This window comes from Cupressus sempervirens, chromosome 6, assembly GCF_028749045.1.
Source record: "Cupressus sempervirens isolate cs-2001-9-10 chromosome 6, ASM2874904v1, whole genome shotgun sequence".
Taxonomy (NCBI): Eukaryota; Viridiplantae; Streptophyta; class Pinopsida; order Cupressales; family Cupressaceae; genus Cupressus; species Cupressus sempervirens.
In genome coordinates this window covers 214,252,308-214,261,774 of record NC_143123.1, presented here as the reverse complement: position 1 = coordinate 214,261,774, position 9,467 = coordinate 214,252,308, and the positions used below count along the sequence as shown (strand labels likewise).

The 9,467-nt window shown below is 33.5% G+C and overlaps 1 pseudogene; it reads right to left on the bottom strand.

The window, feature by feature from the left end:
• Positions 1-1,187: 1,187 nt before the first annotated feature.
• LOC149552028 ((S)-8-oxocitronellyl enol synthase CYC2 pseudogene) lies at positions 1,188-2,381 on the bottom strand (annotated as a pseudogene).
• Between the last annotated feature and the right edge of the window lie 7,086 nt (positions 2,382-9,467).

Here is a 9,467-nt window from a genome sequence, read left to right as displayed (position 1 = left end):
CCTTAGATTTTCTAGATGCGGCTCAAGTCACTAAGATAATCAATAAATTCAAGGGCAAATACCCAAACATAGCTCTGGCATAAAGGGGAACAAAAATCAGAAGCCAAATTTTTTATTTTGACACTTATTGAAATTTTGCATTTTTTGGAGCCTACTTCCAAGGTGTGCAGGTGCACAGATGTGCTTTTTTAGTAGTTTCATGAAAGATTTTGAGGAATTTAGAGGTGCACTGATAGTTAACTTCCAGCTCTAGATTTAAAGCTTTCCATGCATCGAAAATGCATTTTGACGGTAGTTTAACTCCTATAGACACCTAGTGAAGATGGAACTTTTATTTTTTCCACTTCCAGATAATTCTACATCATCTAAAAGCTTTCTCTTTCTTATTCTAATGTGATTTCTTTGTTTTATGACATGTAAAGGCTCACACATCCAATTAATGATATAAAATGGATGGAGTCATACTTAGCACCAATTAGATAGTCAGTTTGTACATAAATAGATTTGTTTTATTAGTTTAGAAGCATATGATTGCATAAAGATATCTCTCACTATCAACACAAATTGAGCATAATATTTCTTACAAATACGATAATGTAATATGTATTGAAGGCCAATATTATTTTGCAATAATATATACTTTTGGTGCTCACATTTGGAGTGTAGCGATTCTTGCCTAATTGTGTTATATTTTGTGGATGTATGTTCATAGAATGTAATTGAGCCAAAATTTTATTATGTTATTTTTGGTCACCTTCTCTTTTTTATTTTCTTTACTTAAATTTCTTGTCACCTTCTCTTTGTTATTTTCTTTTCTAACCCCTTGGTTAAATTAGGAATTCATATAGTTGCATTGTTAGACTGCGTTCATCTTAAAAATAGAATATAGAAAAATATATTCCTTTTTGTGTGGTTATTCTTTTGAAGTAGCAAGCAGACCATACATCTTATCCAAATCATTTTAGAACCAGAAAAGGCCTCCTCATGAATATTCACATTTATCTTCAATTGAGTAGATTCTAGTAGGTCACAAGATCACCTAGAATCTTAGATTTGATCCTCGGATTAGCTTTTCAAGAGAGGAATTTGAAAGGATTCCTATCGTTAAGCATCATGCAAAATGAAAACTCAACACCACTAACTAATAATATGTTTCTGATATCAAGTTTCATTCATGCTTATGTTAGTTATGGAATAATCTTAGATAACTTCATTTTGTCAATCCATGATAACAATGAAGATTCTGTGTCATGAAACCCAAAAAAGCCATACCCCTTACTTGTGTTCATGCTAATGATACACTCAAATGGAATATTTAGTACAAGGTCTGCAAACCTCCAAGTTCCACCTTCTTTCACAATTGCCTCCCAGATAGGTCCTTTGTCCTTCATTGCTTCAACCAAACCAAATCCTTCACCTTCATATGGCAACATTTCTAGTTCAAATTTCTCTGCAATGTGCTTCCATAGTTTTTTCCATTTGAACACATCTCCATTAGAACAATTGAAGGTGTGGTTCTTAAAATTGCGCTCTATAGCAGCCAATATTTCTTATTCTACAATCAATTTAGCATTAAATGCATCCATAAATTGTTCCCAAGTGATTTTATTTACCAAATCTTTAAAAGAAAGCCCCTCATGTTTGCAAATGGAAGCATAGACACAAAGAGTAAAATGATGTTCATTAAGTTCCATGGAGAGAAGCCAAAAATGTTTGTAGGGCAATGAATGGACCAAGTTAGTCCCCTTTTCTTCTTGGCAGCATCAAATAGTATATCTTCAAGTGTGTAGTAGAAATTAGGCCCAAGTAACCTAGGAAGCCCTTCATGAAAGGGTGGCTAATGTGACTGAATGTTTCCACTCAACAAACTATCAAATGAACCCAAATAGTGTTTTACACCAGTTTGTAGACAAATATGTTCAAGGTTTTCAGCATTAGGAAGTAGTGCATCTAAGACATTATTGAACATTCTTCCATTAGCTTCACAGTTCTAGTGCTCTGTCTCTCTACTACCCAACAAACCCAAAAAAGATGAGTCACATTCTTCAAAGTAGAAATCCATTCTAGGGTTTCTCCCATGTTCAGCACATCACATTGAATGTATTCAATGGGATTATCTAGAGACCAATTAGGCTTAGGCTTCCTTGCAATACTGTAAATTTTCCAAGGTCCACTAGGGGTGTTAGATGAAGGCAATATTTCAGCCAAGTCGTTGCCCACAATTATTGTGACTCTAATGATCAAAGCAACTCTTACTTGTTAGATCTTATTTCTGAGCCTTCAATATTTTTTTGGATTCTCCCTTGTGTATAGATAAAATTCACATACAAAAAAATTCTAGATAATACAAGACAAGAAAGCCCAAATATTGCAACACTCATTATTTCCTATTTGAGTGATATTGATAAGAAATGGACAATTTACTTTTAGTAGAGGAAGGATATATCTAATTTCCATATAACCAACATTTCCCCAAAGTTACTCCAAGCTAGACATGAAAATTACGTTAATGCCCAAATTTTCATACAATACCTTTATATAATATAATCTATTGGTGGTAAATTATAGATGCAGCAAGGCATGACCTATAGTGTATTAGTTGTTGCTTCTCTTTGTAACAACAAGATCTTGCATTTTATTCCCAAAATGAGAGCTTAAATAAAATTAATATACAAAAAAATACAACACACAATTGTGAGGAAGAAAAAAATAGTATAATAGGCTTCTATTGCTCATCTAGGATAAGTTGTCTTGGGCCCTAATTCATCCTCCATAATCCTAGTTCTTAGAGTTCAGCAGAGATCATTCGAATAGAATTCAAGCATTTAAGAGCATCACAGTCATAGCATGTGAAGCTATAATATGAAATTCAAAATGGATTCAAAATAAATATTTTATTGTGTTGGAAATTGGATAATGTCTTATAGATTTCATCTCAATAGTTAGAAGGTCATCAATTAGTAGATATTGGATAACAATTTTAAAATATGATATTTCCAAAAAAGCATAATTGGTTGTTATTTGGGGAACTTATTTTTTCAGTTTCAAATCCATGTTTATCTTTTTATCCTTCAAGCATATGTAAAATTTTATTTTGATGTGACTACTATTATTAACATGTAGAAAGAGTTAAATAGGATTCATTTTTGTACTTGTTAAATAGTGTAATTGGCCCTCCTTCAAATTGTCCTTGAAATGCTCCCAGATATCTTAGTATGCCACACCTTCAAAGATGAAGTGTCATTCTATTAGAAATATTAATTTCTACTTAGAATCAATTGTTTGTCAGTAGGTATATCTAGATTATTAGGTTTAGGTTGTGTTGGCTAAAGTATTTTCTAGAAGTTTGTGTAAGCTATAGTATTTTCTAGAAGTTTGTAGATATTTTGTCTTATTGTCCAATGCTAGATTTCTCTAGAATATTATACACTTGCCTATAAAAATGCACTATGTATTCATTTGATATCATGATGAATGCAATATATTTTTATTGTGCCACAACACATTGTGTTTTTGTGTTTTGATTTTTGTGTGCCTCTGCCTAACTAATAGATTGGTATCAAAGCAAGGTTAAGAAGAGGAGTTTGAAGGATTGTGCATAAGGAGGACTGCAACAAAGAAAGGGGATAGAAAGTTATTGTGAAATATGTAAGTTATTGTGCTATATCTGTGAATTTTTTTTATGAGTTTCTATTAGGCATGGCTTCAGGGAATTTTCAGGCTTCAATTCCAATAATTTCTAGAAAGAACTATGATGATTGGACTTTTAGAATGAAGCTTATGTTTGATTCCTATGAGTTATTAGATATAATCTTAAATGGTTATGATGAACCTATGGACGAGTCTACTTTAAATGCCAATCAAAAGAAAAAGCTTGATGAAAATAGGCAGAAGAGTAAAAAAGCTTTGTAAATTATTAGATAGGCTACGGATGACTTAGTTCTTGGAAAAATTAAGACAGCTATTATAGCCAAGCAAGGCTGAGACATTCTTGAGACTGCATATCAAGGTACAAGGAAGGTAAAGACTGTTAAATTATAAGCACTTAGAAGAGAATTTGAAAATTTACAAATGAAGGATTCTAATTTTGTAGATCAATTTTCAAATCATGTTATGAATGTGGTTAATCAAGTAAGGATACATGGTGATGAGCTTACTGATCAAAAATTTGTAGAGAAGATTTTAAGAAGTTTGCCTCCTAAATTTGATAATATTGTGGTTGCAATGTAAGAATCTAAGGATTTAACAACATTATCCATAGATGAGGTGTTTGGATCCTTGTATAATCATGAAGAAAAATTGAACAAGTATAATTGTAATTCACTAGAGAATGCAATCAAAACACAAATGACATTTGGTAGAGGCAGAGGAAGAGAAAATTCTGGATTTAGAGAAAGAGGCATATATAATTTTCAAAAAGAAGAAAGAAAGAGTCCAGATCTAGGAGGAATGAGAAATCAATACTTCAATTCAAGGGGATGTAATAATAGCTAGAAATCATAGAGGTATGATAAAACAAATGTTCAATGTTATTATTGCAAGAAGTTTGGACATTTTCCAAAAGAGTGGAAAAAGAAACAAGCTGATATGAGTAAGAAAAATGAAAATTTTTCTAAGAGTGGTTCTGAGACTTTGTTCATTACTTGCAATGTAACCCAAGAGAGTTCAAAATATTTTTGGTTTCTAGATAGTGGTTGCAACAATTATATGACATGAAACAAAGATTTTTTTAAAAGCTTGGATAGATCAATTAAATCAGAAGTGAAGTTGGGAAATAATGAGATAGTGGAAGAAAGTTGAAAATGTACAATCAATGTCACAAAAAAACATGGTAAGAAATATATTTTTTATGTATACTTTATATATGGTTTGAGACATAATCTTATAAGTGTGGGGCAACTTAGTCAAAAAGGTTATAGAGTTCTTTTTGAGAAAAATGCGTGCACTATATTTGATATGCCTCCTAGTAACTTGGTGATTGTAAGGGTAGAAATGACAAATAACAGAATGTTTCCACTACGGATGAAGAGCAATATGATTGATGAAATTGTGGCAAGTTTCAAGGCAACAAGTCAAGATCAGACATGGATATAGCACTTGAGGTATGGTCATCCAAATCTCAAAGGATTATCTTTATTGCAAAGAAAGGAAATGGTAAGAGGCTTACCCCCAATTGAAGCATCATTAAGTCCATGTGAAAGTTGTATTTTGGCCAAACATCATAGAGAGAGTTTTCCAAAAGGGATGTCATATAGAGAAAGGTTACCTTTAGAAATTTTGCATTCAAATATATGTGGTCCAATGAAAATGACATCATTAGGGGGGAGCATTTTTTTCTTAATATTTATTGATGACTTTAGTAGAAAGACATGGGTTTACTTTCTTAAATACAAATCTAAAACTTTTGGCAAATTTAAAGAATTTAGGGCTTTTGTTGAGAAACAAAATGCTTTACTGATCAAGGTATTGAGATCTGATAGAGGAGGAGAGTATAAGTCAAATGAGTTTTTAGATTATTGCAAGGATCATGGAATCAAAAAGCAATTTACTACTAGTTACACACCACAACAAAATGGTGTAGTAGAGAGAAAAATAGGACAATAATGGAGATGGCAAGGAGCATGTTGAAAGGTAAGAATCTTCCTAATAAGTATTGGGCTGAGATAGTTTCTTGTGATGTTTATATTTTGAATAGGAGTCCAACAAATATTGTGAGGGACATGGTTCCAAAACAAGCATGGAGTGGTAAGATTCAAAGTGTTTCTCGGAGCAAAGTATTTGGTTGTATTGCATATGCACATGTTCCAAAAGAAGCTAGAAGTAAATTAGATAATAAGAGTGAGAAATGTATTTTTGTTGGCTATGATGAGCAATCTAAGGCATATAGGTTGTTTAATCTTATCACCAAAAATTTCATTGCACGTAGGAATGTTGTATTTAAAGAGGATGAATCTTGCAATGGAAATGTAGACTCAAAGGTTATAGGTGCTGCAACATTACCATAATATGAGAAGGATAAAAAGGATCATGAAGATCAAGAGGATCAACCAAGTGACCAAGGAGGAACTTCACCATGAAGTGCACAAGGAGATCACTTAGAAAATAAAGTTGAACATGGAGAATCTTCAAATTCACAAGTAAGTAATGATTCAAACCCTATACTTGCACAATTGAGATCAAGGATTACAAGCAAGAAAACTAGAAGATTAAATGAGATTTATGACCAAGGAAGTAAACAAGATTTGCAATCAAATTTTTCTTTATTTGCTCAAGATCCTATATATTTTGAAGATGCAATTAAGGAAGAACATTGGATTAATGCAATGAATGATGGAATAGAATCAATTGAGAGAAATGATCCATGGGAATTAGTTGATTTTCCTAAGAACAAAGATTGCACTGGTGTAAAATGGGTTTATAAGACTAAGTTTAAAGCTAATGGATATGTAGACAAATATAAGGAAAGGTTAGTTGCCAAAGGATTTTCACAAGAATATAGGGTTGACTATAATGAGACATTTGCACTTGTTTTTGTAGCTCAAAACAAAGGGATGGTTCATCAAATGGATGTCAAATCAGCATTTTTAAGACAATATTTGAAAGAAGAAGTCTATGTGCAGCAACCACCAGGATATGAAATAAGAGGATATGAAGACAAATTTTATAAGTTGAAGAAAGCTCTCTATGGATTGAAGCAAGCTCCAAGAGCCTGGTATGATAGAATGAATTCAAGAGAAGCACTAGTAAACCTACATTCAAGAGAAGCACTAGTAAACCTACATTATATACCAAGATCAATGAACAAGGTCAGATTTTGATTGTTTGTTTATATGTTTCATAGGTAATCTATCTATTGACATGTTTAAATCAGCAATGAAAATGAAATTTGAAATGGTAGATCTAGGATTGATGAAATATTTTCTTGGCAATGAAGTTACTCAAAATTGTAAGAATTTGCCTTAGATAAAAATAACACCAATATTAAGAAGCTCAAGCACTAGCACAATATGGACCAATAATGGATGATTGAAATAGCAATAATGAGAATATCATATGTTCAATACACACTAAAATTTTCTGTATATAAAGGCATCTAGAATGATTAGGAGTTAGCAAAGTGATAAGCCTCACAATTAAGCACATGTCCACCAAGAGTAGAATATCTTCCATTGAGCACAGAAGTTAGTGTGATAATGAGAGGATAAGCTTACATAGGTTTATCTCATAAAGAGATGTTGTAGACACCATGTGCTTAATTAGAGTGCAAACAACTGTGTTGTCTACATGATGACTCAGATGATTATGCAAACTCCTGTGTTGTCAATAAGACAACTCATATAACTACACATACTCCTAGGTGTCTATATGATAAATAATAAAATAATATATTTAACCTAAGTAAACTTAAGTAAATTGTAATAATAATTAACTATTTACACTAACACCCCCCCTTAAGTGAAACTTAGGAGAATGCACTTAAGCTCACAAAAGCTATGATGAAAATGCATGACGGGTCTCGGCTACTAGGCCATGTTAGGTACCCATGTACAAATGAAATGCTCTACATACAATGCTATGAAATACACTGAAATCTCTCTAAAAATGGAGAAAGAGGGAAAACCACATGTGAAAAACCCTCCCCCCAAAAGATATTTAAGTACAATAAAGAAGATGAGAGAGAAGAAGACCTTATGTAAGGAAAAAATCCTTCCCATAAGAAAGAAGAGAGAAGTCAAGGGACTCCCCTTTCTGAAATATCCTACACCCCCAAGAGATCTCACAAATGAAGATACTTGACCTCAGTGAAGGGTTTGGTGAAGATATCTACAACTTGCTCTATTGTAGGACAATACTGCAATGCAATGATCTACTCATGAATCAACTTTCTAGTGTAGTGCATATGAAACTCAATATGTTTGGTCCGCTAATGTTGAACTGTATGTTTTGTGATCTCAATAGCACTCTGATTATCACAATAAATGACTATGGGTTTAGATATGTCAAATCTAAACTCCTTCAAAATATGTTGTAACCAAAAGGCTTCTGTAGCCACAATGATACCTCCTCAATACTCAACCTCAATCGAAGAAAGAGGAATTGTATTTTGCTTCTTATTTTTCCAACAAATGGGGCCAGAACCAAGGTGAAACATGTAACCTAAAGTATACTTGTGAGAATCAAGATCCCCTACATAGTCTGAGTCTGTATATCCAACCAATTGTAGTCTTGTACCTGCTACATAGTGTATCCCATGTGTATGTGTACCCTATATGTAGTGCAAGATGCATTTGGTAGCCTTCCAATGAAGCTCATGTGGCTCTTGCATGAAGCAAGAAACCATGTCAACTGCAAAAGCTATGTCAGGGTGTCTATGTGTCAAGTAGATGAGACTCCCAACCAACTGTATGTACAATGTAGCATCAACAAGTGGAGAGGAACACTTTGGCTATAAATTGACACCTAAAAGAAAGGGAGTAGGTGTAAGGTTGCAATCACTCATGCAAAAGTGAGAAAGTAAATCAAGAGCATACTTGGGTTGAGAAAGTGTGATCCATGTTGAAGACTGTGTGATCTCAAGGAAATAATGAAGTAAACCCAAGTTTTTCATAGAAAATTTTTTGTATAAAGAAGTCTTGACATTGGCAATGATGGATGAAGTACTTCTTGTAATGATCAAATCATCTACAAAAAGCATGAGTATCAAGTGTGAGTCATCCCTCTAAAGAATGTAGACATTCAAATTTGAATGACACCTAGGGAATCCAACTGAGAGTAGGAAGGAATCCATCTTGGCGTACCAAGCTCGAGGAGCTTGGTTAAGACCATAGATAGACTTTTTCAATTTACAAACCGAAGTAGAATCCTGTATGAACCCTTGTGGCTGCTCCATATAAATCTCCTCAAGAAGATCACCATTCAAGAAGGCACTCTTCACATCCATCTGATGAACAACCCAACCATGAGCTGTAACAATAGCTAGTGTCAAATGAATGGAGTTCATCTTAGCTACCGATGCAAAGGTCTCAGTATAGTCAATACCAGGAACCTATGAGAAACCTTTGGCAACAATTCTAGCCTTATACTTATCCACACTTCCATTCACTACAAATTTGGTCTGATAGATCCACTTACATTGAACCAATTTTCTTCCCTTAGGAAAAGGAACTAAGCCCTAAGTGTTGTTTTTCATTAAAGAGTTATATTCTTCCTCTATGGCCTTGTCCCATTTAGGAACCCTTGATGCTTCCTTAAATGATTGTGGATCAGAAGCAATGACAATATAAGCATGTGGAAATGATTTGTGTTGTGACCTTGTCCTCCTAGTATCTGAAGGATTCCCCACCAGTGAACCTACTAAATCAAGTGTTTGTTGTGCCCAACGAAGTCTAGTGGAAGAAGAAGAATGAATATCCTCAAATATTTGTGGACCCTATGAAGGTGATTTCCCATGAGTCAAAGTTGAAGGA